The sequence below is a fragment of the Passer domesticus genome, chromosome 10, assembly GCF_036417665.1.
Source record: "Passer domesticus isolate bPasDom1 chromosome 10, bPasDom1.hap1, whole genome shotgun sequence".
In the NCBI taxonomy this organism is placed as follows: Eukaryota; Metazoa; Chordata; class Aves; order Passeriformes; family Passeridae; genus Passer; species Passer domesticus.
The window spans coordinates 19,942,041-19,955,130 of NC_087483.1; the positions used below are offsets into that span (position 1 = coordinate 19,942,041).

General features: G+C 38.1%; 1 long non-coding RNA gene across 2 annotated transcripts in view; it reads left to right on the forward strand.

The window, feature by feature from the left end:
• LOC135308807 (uncharacterized) overlaps positions 1–13,090 on the forward strand; it is a 420,716-nt gene that overhangs the window by 117,379 nt on the left and 290,247 nt on the right. The window lies entirely within an intron of this gene.

Consider the following 13,090-nt stretch of genomic DNA (forward strand, 5'->3'; position numbering starts at 1 on the left):
AGTGTTTAGTACTGAGAACTTCCTGTGAAAATCCTGGCTGCTGGCATCAGAGCCTGCCCCAGTCTGTCAAGAAATGAGACAAGAAAACCTGCACATCAGCAACCATGTTCAGCAATAATGCCAGATGTGAAGCTCTTGTTAACACTGAGTGAGATCCTGGCCCTGAGGAAATCGATGACCCCAGACAGGCCCAGCCCCCTGAGACTTCCCTTTAACACAGGGATGCTGCTGAACGTGTTAGCATTGATGTGCAGCTGAGGAACAGAAAGCCTCAGAACAGACAAAGCCCCAGTACAGACAAAGCACAGACAGGTTAGTATAGTGAGGCAGTAAGCTGCATTTTAAAAGATGTTTGAATCAATTGCTATCAAATGATATGACAGCTCATATTCTATTGCTAGTTACCAGTTATGTTAAGGCATTGTCCTGAAAATGGTTGGTTGGATAGAATAAATCATAGTGGCCCTAAATTTCTACTTTATTATGTCATGCTGAGTCTTACAGAATAATCTCAGGGCAATCTCTCTTTTTCCATTTAACATTATTTTTTGAGTTATTTTGTCTCTCTCATATTTTTGAAGCAGAAAAAACTAATGGAGCAGATGATCATGGCAGAACACTGATTTCAAATAGGAAAGTGTGAGTCAACCTGTACAGAGATGCAGACAGAACAGATTAGCAAAGAACACTGACCCTCTGATCAGGAATTCAAAGCTCATGTAAAAGGGAAGCCTGTGAATGCTCATGGGTATTTCAGACAAAGTGAGAACGGTGAAGTTGCACCAGGGGTCCGATAGCAGCGTTACCCAGAGGGAAGGAAGCAGATATTTTTCTGGTGCCGGGGAGAGGCTGCAGCACCTCCCTTGTCCCCTTTCTACCACCCACAAGGAAACATAAGCCATGCCATTTTGTGAAAACATGTATTGCAGCATCTGAAAGGTTGAATGCAGCAAATATTTTATTCAAATTCACAAATACTTTTTTTTTTTCCTTTCAGAAGTAACATATAAATGTAGACAAGGGCTGCAACATGAGTCTAGAATGGATCCATGAGAGTTCCTTAGCCTCCAAAGGTGTTCCTATAAGTGTGACAAACCAGAGAAATTCAGAATAATGATTACACATCACATTTCTGGTACCATTCCTTCTCTAAAGAGCTTTTAATGATGTCTGGATCTTGAAACATGCAAGATTTTTTTTGGCACCTACAGGTTAATTATATGTTCAGGTAGTATCTGCATACTACTATATCACTGTATTCAACTTTGTGCATGTATTCATGGAATTTAAAGCAGAAAGGACCATCAGATACTGCTGTTTCATGGCCTGCTAAACACCTGTTAACCCAGTGTTCTGACAATTACTAATGTCTGTCTTGAATTTAATTAGAGTCTATCCTGCTGCAGATCATCAGTTCTTTATTTGAAGGAAAAGTGTGACCATAAGCACATGACCTTTAAAAGCAGCTCATTCTAGTTGTTCATTTAATAACATCTAATGTTCATCTAAGGTTGCTCTAGCATGCCTCATTTAAATTTCCCTGGCTTCAGCTTCCAGGCACTTGTTCTTCTCATGGATTTTCCACAAGGTTAAAGAATCTGCAATAAGAATTTCTTCCTTTCATGTGGCAGATATTTGTGCATGGTATTCAAGTCACCTCTTTTCAGTGAACAAACTGAATTCATTGCCTCTCTAATTCAATAAGTTTTTAAAAATATATGTTCTTCTTGAGTGTCACTGCTTTCCAAGGTTTAGTTTATTATTCTGGGCTGGAGTTTGCACTCCTAGTCCCTAGACATATTTTGCATTTAACTCTATCTGAATACACTTTGCTTCAACTTTCCCAGCCTGACTTTGCTGGGATTCACCCTCTGCCTATTGTCATCTGCAAATTTTACTTACAGTAATTTTTCCAGTTCATTGGTGTGAATATTTATGTGCCCTGTACTGGGCAGGAATGGCTGCAACTCCCTGAAACGACTGCATAAAAACCTCCTGCTTTAGTCCAAAACGAAAAGTTAACACTGCGCTGTATCAATAAATCTCAGGTGGTTTTATTAGACAAGTCTAAACAAATACCTCTCAATAGGAAGGGTACATCAACTATCTGAGTAAATCTTGTTACATCTATGTTGGTGCAGAATGATTTGTTAAGTTCTGCCTTTCCTGAAAATTTTTTACTAAGTTCTCCTGCCTACTTTGAGTAATCTGGCAAGAGAAATTTTTCTTGTTTCTGCCCCTTTTAACATTTTCCAGCTTGCTAGCTTTTTTGCTTCTGCTGTTATGCTCTCATATTCCATAAATATTATTTTAAATTGACTATTTTTAAAGATATTTTTAATTTTTAATTCAAACAGTTAAGCAAATGCTCTATTTTAGTTTTCTTTGAATAAATGTTTCTCTTTTTTTTTTTGTTTTCCTCAGATGTGAAATTGTAAATACTTGTGCATGTAGACGAGTGTACCTCAACTCACAATATGATCATTTACTCACATATTCTTCTGAAAATTTCTGTACTAGCCACAAATAGTAAAAGACTGATGTTAAAAATATCTTTTAAAATAAACAGAAAAGCCTCACAAACATTACAATTTGAATGACAATATAATAAATTCCTAAGCTGTTTAAATAAGAAAACGTTTTAAAGAGAATATTTAGTTAACAGAAATCAAGCAGTATCTCCTGCTTTATAATGCATAAAACCTAGGTCAGTCAGTATAAGGGTTTTTACTCTGTATGCAATGTACAAATAAGGTAAACTCAAATAGCTCTTTACAAAGTCAAGTCAAGTATTACTCTCTCCAGCCAGAAATTTCCAAGGGTTTTTCTCCTCTGCTTTAAAGTTTCAGCTTTGGAAGTTCAGTTTAGGAAGCAGATGAAGTGGCATTCATTTTGAGGTCAGACAGGGAATGATTTTATAAGTGAACACAAGTCCATGCCTCCTAACTTGAAAGGTTTCATTGTGTGCTTCACTAGGCTTTTGTTGGAGTTTTGGTTTGGTTTAGGCATTTGTTTCTTTATTTTGAAAAAATTCTTATTCTGAAATTACTAATATAATGTGGGTGGAGAGCAAGACCCTGTTTCTCCAGTTCCCACAGAAAAACTGCTGGGATTAAGGGACATCTGTGTAGGGAAACCAATGTCTTGTCTCCTGTGGTTCTTTGAAACTGACACCCACTTAAATTTTCTTTAGGCTGCCAGAGAGCAAATAAACATTAAAACTTTTGGGTATTTTTCTCTGTAAATAAAGGAACTTTCATAGATACTTTGGTTGAAACACTGCCTATTAAGCTCTTTTAGAGCCTACTGTGGATGATAATGATGTAATTACTGTCCTTTTAAGGCTATATTTTCTGCATGATAAACTAGCAGTTACCTAATTAGAAAAATTTTGGACACAAATATTAAGTATACAATAGACAAGTCGGGTCAGATAGGCAATAATGGACAAGAATTCTGTTGTTCCAAACCAAAATGTATCTAAAGGCAGTGTTTTGTGCATGTGCAAAACATGTTTAAAACCTGGATTTTCCTTTAATAAGATAAAACCATAGCAGATGCTAGTTTGGGTTGAAAATTGCTTTGTTGTTTTGTGCATTTATTTTTAAGTTTATTCTAGTTTCCTACTCATGTAAATCTGCCATACCAGGTGATACATTGTGAATTCTATTTTTAACCTAACTCATTGGAGGGATGGAAATGTATCCAGTCTATAGAAGTATAGATGACTTATTAATTACAGTGTAAGAACTTTCCCAAAAAAGTAAACTTACAGAAGTATGGAAAGAACTTGGATCACCTTTCAGGTCCAGTGGGAACTTAGCTTTCTCTACATTCTTCGGTCTTCAGTCAAGGATTTGTAGGACATGCAATCATTACTATCATGTGATTGTAGCCTGCAACAAAGTCTGCAAAGGGCATGAAAGTTAGAAAGTTGGAAGTTGGAAATCAAATCAGACCCTCATAGTGTGGGCAAACATTTAAGTAAAGCATTATAAGTTTCGTATTTGGGGAAAATATTAAATAGGTCTGTAATAACATGGGAACCACAGGAACTGAAGAAAGAAGTGACCCAGAATTGGCACTGAGGTAAATGTGTTAAACGAAACAGAAAAGCAGGCCCATACCCACCTAAAGTGGAGTGGGTAACTCAAGTGTAGGATATTTTATTAGGATCCAGTATCTGTGGCATGAAAATCCTAGCACAGGCTTGTCTGGAGAGCCTGGCAGGAGAACAGAGATTAGCCTGCTGTGAAGAGGGTGTGGGGCCCTGGGGAACATGTCCACCTCAACAGAAGCTATGGTCCACCAGTGGCATCCCCGTGATGACACAGCCTTATTTTGATGGTGCTGGAAGAAACAGAGAAGAAAGTGTCTGGCCAAGGGCAGCTGGGGCAGGAGATCCACAGCTCCTGCCCAGGAAAGTCCCTGATTTCGCTGTGATGGAATCAGCAAAATGTTATTGTTGGAAAAGTTTCTGTGCAAGTACATGAGAACAGAGATAATCTGTGTATTTGGGGTTATTTTACTTTCAAATTAGAAGAGTAAGCAGCATGTGTAGGAAGAGTAACTGTCTGAGCTGATATTATTTAGATATTGTTAGCAGCCCACTTTCCTGAATTCTCAGGTCACTATTACACACAAGTGACCACAATATCCAAAAGGCAGTGTATGTAAACATTTGGAAGGGCAATTATTTTAATTCCAATTCCTTTTTTTGCTCCTGAACCATAATAGCAAAGAATCCAACTGTTTTTAAAAACCCTTTCACAGACATTTTAATGATTTTTTAGTGAGAAACTGGCATTTACACACGCATTTTTGTAAATGAAAATCATACCAGCTTCAATGTCAATGAAAATATACTATCCTATATCTTGGGATTTGCCTGTGTCCTGGGAAGTGCCCCTAGAACAGTTCTGCTGTAAAAATATTCTTGCCTGGATCTCAAGCTGTATTTGATGGTTATGTTTCCCATTTGTGATAGAAACAGACAACTTTCCTACCATACACATTTGTGAGTTCATGAACTATGAGAGGAAGTTTTCATATTGTGAACATCTGGTTTTTTTCCCCATTCAGCTGCACAACTACAGCTGGTAAAGACATGAATTGAGCTGTTAGTCATTTCTGAAATAAAAATAGATACAGTCTATGACTTTAAATTTTAGCTACGAGCCTTTAAGGCATTTTATTCCACTACATTTTATTACGTTAACTTACATAATTACAGGATTCTTATTTAAGAAACTATTTTAAAAGCATACAAGAAAAGCACAATCTTTTTTTTTATTAACTAAAACCCCTTTTTAATGGACCACCTTCCAAAGATAACTGATTTTTTGACTCTTCTATCATTGACTAGCCAGCACACCACAGACAAAACATATGGCTCCAAACAGTTGAAAAACTGGCATGCTTCTTAATCTTTCTACAGGAAGCCCTGATTTCTGGAAGTCATTTCATGTAATGGTGTGAGTTAGGTGTGGCCTGTGCTCTCTCCCCTATATTTAGTGCTAAGCAGTACAATAACATATTTAAAAAAATCTAAGAAATACTTATTATGAACAATTTTATTTGAGAGCTAATTTCAACACAGGAAACAGAAATTTAGGCATTCTTCTGAAGAAACAGTGGTATTGGGCAAGTTTATCCAGTGGAGACACACATGGAAAGAGTGCTTTCCAACCCATCAACCTCTGCTGCATAAATGCTTCCCTGTCTGGGATATCTGGGGATCTCCCAAGTGAAAAGAGTATGAGCCAGGAGTGGGATCAAGGACAATGACATTATTTCCTCTGTGACTACTTCACAGTTAATGGTTTTCCAAGGCCTATATTCCATGTTGCATTTCACTTTCAATAATCCTTTAATTCAATCTAGTGAATAAGCAAACCAATTTCAGGTGACTGCAGGTGACCTAGGTGTTTCTTTTTTTGAAATATACTTCTCACCTCCTCCAGGAACTCTAGTGGCATGAGTATTTTTACAAGGTTTTGCAATGATCAGTGAGCTCTCCAGTCCATATCAACATCTTCAAGCAGCCCCTAAGACAGCTCATCAGGTGCCATGACAGCAAGCACTGGCAATATTCCTGTAAACTCAGTTTTACAAGAAGACATCATATATCAGCAATTACAGTCAGTCTCAGTCTTTGGAAGATCAGATAATGGAGAAAAGAATGGCTTCTTTAAAATGAACCTCACAAAGAGAGGTGATGTTGAACTGTGAAGGAGATACTCAAAGATGTGTTTGCAGACATGCTGCAGTCCTTTTAATGGTACACTTATATGACTTAGTGGTTAATACACCATTGTAAAAGTCATCCAAGTAAGGTGCTCTGCTGTATCTGGTAGTGGAATGTGTCCCTCCCTGGCAGATGGTGGCTTCATCCTGCATATGTGTCTTCTCTCACTTCTTGGAAAACAGCAGCACATCTGGCCATAAAACTGAGTCTTTAGAAAGCACTGATAGAGACCAGATGAGTATGGTCCCCTAACCATTTGTCTCCCAGGAAGCCCTTCCCTGTATCTGCACCTTCTCTTCCTGTTTGTAAAACTTAGGAAGAGGTTTAAGGCTGGCAGAAGAAATCCTTACCATAGGGCAAAAATTCACCTATGCAGAAGACAGAGTTTTACTGAACTAATCTCAGACTAAAGAACAAATCTGCTTGAAACAGAACAGCCACTGCAGACAATCCTGTCTTTTCTCATACAGGTGCAGTAGGACAGACCTGTGTTATTTAAAAGGGAAAAAAAAAGACACTAAAAACTCACAAGTATTATTTTTTCCCTTAAAGACAGAATAAATAAAGAAAATCACTATATGATAAATATTATGTGACTTAGTACAGTACTTACTCTGACTGCTATTTAATGTGGTGGCAAGCATTTGTGTTAAAGCTTGTGTCATCTGTTTTGCAAATTCACCTCATAAAATGGACACAGAAATGTTTTTCTGATAACATTTTCCCATAAGTGTGTTAAATGGTCTTTCTGTTTACAAAATGTGTGAGTGAGACTCAGTGTGGGAGAAGTCATCACAGGAGTGCAATGGAAACTTGGACGAAGAGGAGAGCATAGAAATCATTTCTATCCACTGGCAGGATCAGCTGTCCTCCCTCCTCCTGATCTTTCTTGTTCTGCTCTTCCTACCCCACTTCCTACTCTCCTACTGTTCTCTTGTTTTGAATTCCAGCATTACACATCTTGTTTAACAATTCCTCCCTCTCCTGGAGATTTGAGTTAACTTTGATCACCATCCTCAAATATCTTCTCTTCAAATATATTTTTTGTGAGATACTTTCAAATGGGAAATCATGAGAAGCTGGATCAGTATAAGAGAGCAGGATTTATCTGACAATAGATAATTTTCATGAGTTATCATTTACTGTAGATAAAAAGAGAATAATTGCTTGAGTCTTGCTCCACTAGGGAATGGTATTTTGCTGATTTTTTATTTGCCCCCTGTCTGCATACAGGAAGATAATAATACACCTATTAACTTCCTATGTTGAAGAAATTAATAGTCATTCATATGCACATTTCCAAACCAACTCACTCACCATTTGGAGGTTCTTGATATTGACACCTCTGTCCAGGCCTATGAAATGTGAAACAAATGCCACCTATGCACTTTCGAGGAGATTTTTTTCTTTTCTCTTTCAGCAAGAGCAAGAGCAAGCCGCTTCTGTCCTGCTTGCTCTGGCAAAAAGCTACAAGTATATGCAACATATTTATTTAGCTGAGATATGAACCCAGTGCAGAAGCTAGAGGAACTGCTGGTGTCTTATTTATGGGCATAAAGATTCATTAGCAAAATTCACTTTTTGGAAAGATGTGGATGTATTTAAATGCTGCTATTTTTCTGTACAGTGTTGTCAGCTAATGAAAGGGAGAATCTGGGTGGTGTTGATGCACTACATGAAATGGTGGGGAAGAAAAGGCTGATGGACAGAAAACTGATGCTGCTGTAGCTGTGATTAAGTGAGAAGTAAATATGCAAAACCACGTATTGGTATTTCCTCTGATACATCTGCCTCTATGGCTCCTATGACTGGAGCATCTGCACAAACTCCCCTGCTTTTACTCTGAAGATTGCAACAGCTGCTGTGAGAATTACTTTATTTTCCTGCACTGCAAAATATTATTCAGTATTTCTCACAAGTATTACAGAAGACTTGAATGCCCACACAGATTAAACAGATAGTATTTTTCTGCATATTTATCAGCACAATATACAATGGCATAATGAATGTGTTGAGCTTCCTTTTGAGAAGCAACTCTGGTGTTGCAACTCAAAGCCTAATAAAGAAAACTTAAGCAAACATTTCCTGAGGTTTTTGAAAAGTCCAGCTGTCTTTTCTAAAGTTGAACTGCTCCTTTCCTTTAGCCTTTACCACACCCTTGATGAAGACTGAGACCTTGGAATTGCAGGGGTACCACTAGTACTCACTATGGGTGAGCCCCAAGCACCCTCACTATTCTGCACAGCAGTTTGGACAGGGTATATCACTTATCATATATCTGACCCAAAGGGAATCACACAGAATTTGAGCATGAACCTGGCTTAACTTTCCCTGTTGATGTGATTCCTTCTGGTGCAAAATATGACTGTACCCCCTGTGGCTCCTGTGGGCCAGCTCCTGAAATCCTGCTAAGAGTACACCTAGAGCCTTTAGGTTAGGAACTTCTTTGAGCAAGTTATCAATATCTTGAAGGCAAATCGAACCATATCTTCTTTTCCAAAGTGTTTAAGTTTTAGTGAATCTGGGATACAACTGGGAAGCTAAAGGAGCCCCAACAACCATCTCTAGCTCAATCAGACAGGAGGCACAATGGCAGCTTCAGGGCCACCAGCAGAACTGCCTCAGAACCTGTGAAGAAACCAGTTGCATCTATATACAGGAGAAATCTTTGCCATTTTTGCCCCTGAGACTTTTCTGAGCTTGGACAGGAATCTGCACTTGTACGAATGTACTCGCAGCATCCGTCTTTTAAAAAACTTATGTTGTTAAAAGTATCTTTTAATGTTGTTAAAAGTTCAGGAGCAGAAAATAAATGAGTAAATGGATCAGTGACTGAAAATTGAAATTGGTTTTGGAGTAGCTTCTCTCATTTTCTCAAAGACTAGCTAAATAAAAGGCAGTGGACTTGACAGACTCCTCTCAAACTACTAAACAACATATAGAGCATGCAAAGGTTCCAGGAAATATTTGGTCATGCTTTCATTCCTTCTAAGAGAGCACAGACTGGTGAGAAGGTCACTCCTTGATTAGTGTAGAATTTTATTATGCTTTGGTTTTAATTTCTATTTAATTATTAGGGGTTTTGGTGATTTCTTTACGGCTGATTAGATCCTTGAGAAGAGCTGTAGTGAAAGCAAGAGTTTGCTCCAGATTTCAGAATGGAAAACCACTTCTTTGAATGTATATAATGTTGATTCTTGTCTTTGATTTTGCTTTAATTTTGGATGTTAAAAATTCAAATTCATCTTTTTCCACCATATGCTGGCCAATAGATTTCTACAGCTGCCTAGTGGGAAACTGAGATCAAAACAGTCATTCATCTCCATTTGTTTAAATGTCACTTTCCCCCACTATCCTCTGATAACTCATGCTTCCATATGTCTATCATGAGGTCTCAGATTATGAGGAAGGCCCATATCCTAGGAATGCTCGACCTCCATCCCATCTTTGTGGTTTCTATTGGACAAACTTCTAGAGCTGGATGTGTAAGATTTTTATTGTTTTATCTCAACAGATGTGACATTGTCCATCAAAATATAAAACTCTTTTCCTGAAACAGACTCCCAGGAATAGCTCAAATCTGTTACCAGTTAAAAATTCTGATATCCATTGAGCACCTTTTTTAGGAAAAAAATGTATTTTTAAACTTTATGAACTGGTCCTGCACATCTTTTCAAGTTTATGTTTCTTTCATTAGCATTTTTTTAGGTTTGTTCAAAATTATTTGTCAGTTTATATTAGCTCTGTAGATCAAGCACAATGAATTGGGTGCTTAATTTAAAATTTGACAGGCATTGATTTCTTTTAAAATCTTATGAAGGTTATCTTCCATATGACTGAAATTTGTAGCATTGGTGTTCATTTTTCATCACTCAAAACATTTGTGTAGAAGAATATTCTAAGATTATTTAAGATAACTAATTTCCAATCAAAATTCCAGAGGTTCATACACTTTTGAAGGTACATATTTCAAAAAATTTCATTTGTGAGGCTGGAAATGATTCCTTGAGTAACATAGAAAAGATTTCAATCCATAAAGAAGTTGGTATGCTAAACAAAATGGAACTGCTTTGGGAGCAAAGGAATACATTTCAATGTTTAGATAAAAACTCCCTTGAATTTCACAAGACAGAAATGTACAAACATCCCATCTAACATTTGGCTGTATTATATCTGATATCCTGGATTACTACAGGATGAGAGGCTGAGAAATTATCTCAGGACATATGGAAATGAAAATGTCTTCAGATCCATATGGGAAACATCTCTGAGAGCAGAGAAGTGATTTGCAGGCTGGTGTTACTTCCTGTGGGAAAAGAAAATTTTTTCTACAGGAATTGATCTTATCCTGTGTATTTCCAAAATTTGTTCCCAAAGTTTTATATATGGATGGGAAAGTTTTTCAGTGTCTGCTGATTCTACGTTTGGCTTTCATACTGATTATAAAATTTCTGTTAGCTAATTCTCTTTCTTCAGTGAAATTGTTTGGCTGGTTTGCATTCTTTACAGAAGTTATCTTCAAAATGGCTGGACTCAATTATCTTAGAGGTCTTTTCCAACCCTAATGATTCTATGAATTTTCTCTTCCTTCACATGCAATGTCTTTGAAATGTTTAATCACGTAGAATAAAACTGTTTACCTAGCTCAAATCAACAGCAGACTAGAGACTAAAGTTTATCCTAACCATGCTAGACCTTATTTCACAAGTACCTTCAAACGAGTGTATGAAAACCTGCCAACACTGAGCAGTTCAGAAGTGGGTGTTTAACAGTCTCACTGAGCCCAGACAGACGAGCTGACGTCTGTGGATAAGCTGGGCACCACCAACCAGCAGGAGAGGTGAGCCAGGGCTTGGTTATCTGAGCTCTCAAAAGAGGAGCATCACATCTCTTGCCTGCAACTCACATAGCTGTGGTGGGGCTGATAAAATCTGAGGCAAGGACTGAGGCTGCCTTCAGGACAATGCCCTTTGTTCAGGAACAGCAAACACGAGGGCACAGTGTTTGCTTACACGTACACATGTATATATGTGAACTTTTTTTGCCAAATGTACAAAGGGAAAGATCAAGTGATTTATATTTTTGATAAAAATATCAAAACCTATTTGAGGGAAGCAGTTAGAAAAACTAGTTATCTAGTTATGTCGGGATTGCTGAGATTACTGGAGAGGATGAGAGGAGGCATTGTGGCATTGCTTCCCCACTGCAGCTATCTGAATAAAACCAAATGTTGTCAGCCTCACTTGCTGATAAATTCAACTTTGTCTCTCAGTATCCAAATAGAAAAAGGAAAAGACAGTAAACCATTAGGCTACTGGTCATGCTGCTAGTTGCACTATCCACCTGCAGATATAAAGAAACTTTTCCTTCTTACCCCGCAGATATTAGTGTGTGCAATAAGAAACACATATAACATATTCACCCTTTACAGGATAATTTGTTTTACATTGCTAACATCTGTGAAGTCAGTAACCAGTTTCAAATGCTGACAAAGGTATTTTTTTGCCTCATGTTTTGTACTAAAGAGAAGAATACTACCGTGTATCTATCTGGCAGTTCTCACCTCTGGCTCTCAGCTTTAAGTAATACTTGGTACCTGAAGGAAGAAAATCTAAGCACACTCCTACTGCTTTTGCCACATGTCAGGAAGTGACACACAGTGCTGAGACTACATCTTTATTGCTTCAGGCAGCATAGACTGGAGAGCAACTGAATGGTGCCAGCCCCATGGCTCCCCCCTGCACCCCAGCACCCCTCAGGACACCTCCAGCAGAGCCACAGGCATGCCCAAAGGTTTAGTGCATCCAGCAAGGCCAGCAGCACCTTGTCTGTCACCTGCTGGCTGTGGCAGTGCCCACTTGGCCTTACTTAAGCCACAGCTGTCTACACAGGGGAGCTGAAAATTAGCTGAAAAATGGCCTGCCTGACTTCTCTGCCAAGCACAAAGGATGGAACTTCAGTCTGACACAATGCAAACAGCTGGGTGGCTCCCAGTTAAACACGTGGGACAGTGTGAAAACACAACAGTCACCCAGGATGTCCTACATTCTGCCATTGCTCAGGGCTGCCCTCAGCTACTCTAGTCCTTTAGTGAGAATCAGGGCATAGATGAGAAAAAATTCAACCACCTGTGGATATTACAAGTGCACTGAGGAGGAGAAGAATTATATGCCCCTGCCTTGTTTTATTTCTTGTGACGTGCATCACCTTACACCTGCATGTGTCAAAATGTATTATGTCTCCTGGTGCTCTGGGTGGCACTGAAAGTGTCTGTCAGGCTGCAGAAGTAGCTTACTCACGACAGACCTAAAATGAACAAGAGAGAAAAATGCAATAAGTTTCCAAGGCAGGGGACCCAGCAGAATTTACACTTTAGTCTGTGAAATCATGCCAGCTGGGACTTCTCTGCTCACAGAAATGCATCCTGAGCAAACCACCAACTATTTTCCTCAGTTGTATCTAATCTCTATGAAGCGATGAGCTGAACTTTATTAAGCAAGGGAAAAGAAAAACAATCAGTCAGAACTAATACTTTGTTAATTCAAAAGATTTGTGATGTTTGAGGCTTTCAACTGCAAATTTTTCATTTGGCTGCCTCAAACAAGTATAAATGCATGTTTCTGCAGAGGGAGTTATTCTTTCATACTTCACTACTGCTAAAATAATGTTAAATTGATACCATTGAATATATAGTGTAAAAATGCTAACTTTTAATTTAATTTCCTTTATATTGTTTAGATTTTAAAACTTGAATTCAAACAAGAATGATGTTTATCTTTCCATTTAGCACTTTGTAAAAGGAAAAGAATCTTAGAAATATCTAAAAGATCCAGTTAACCACAA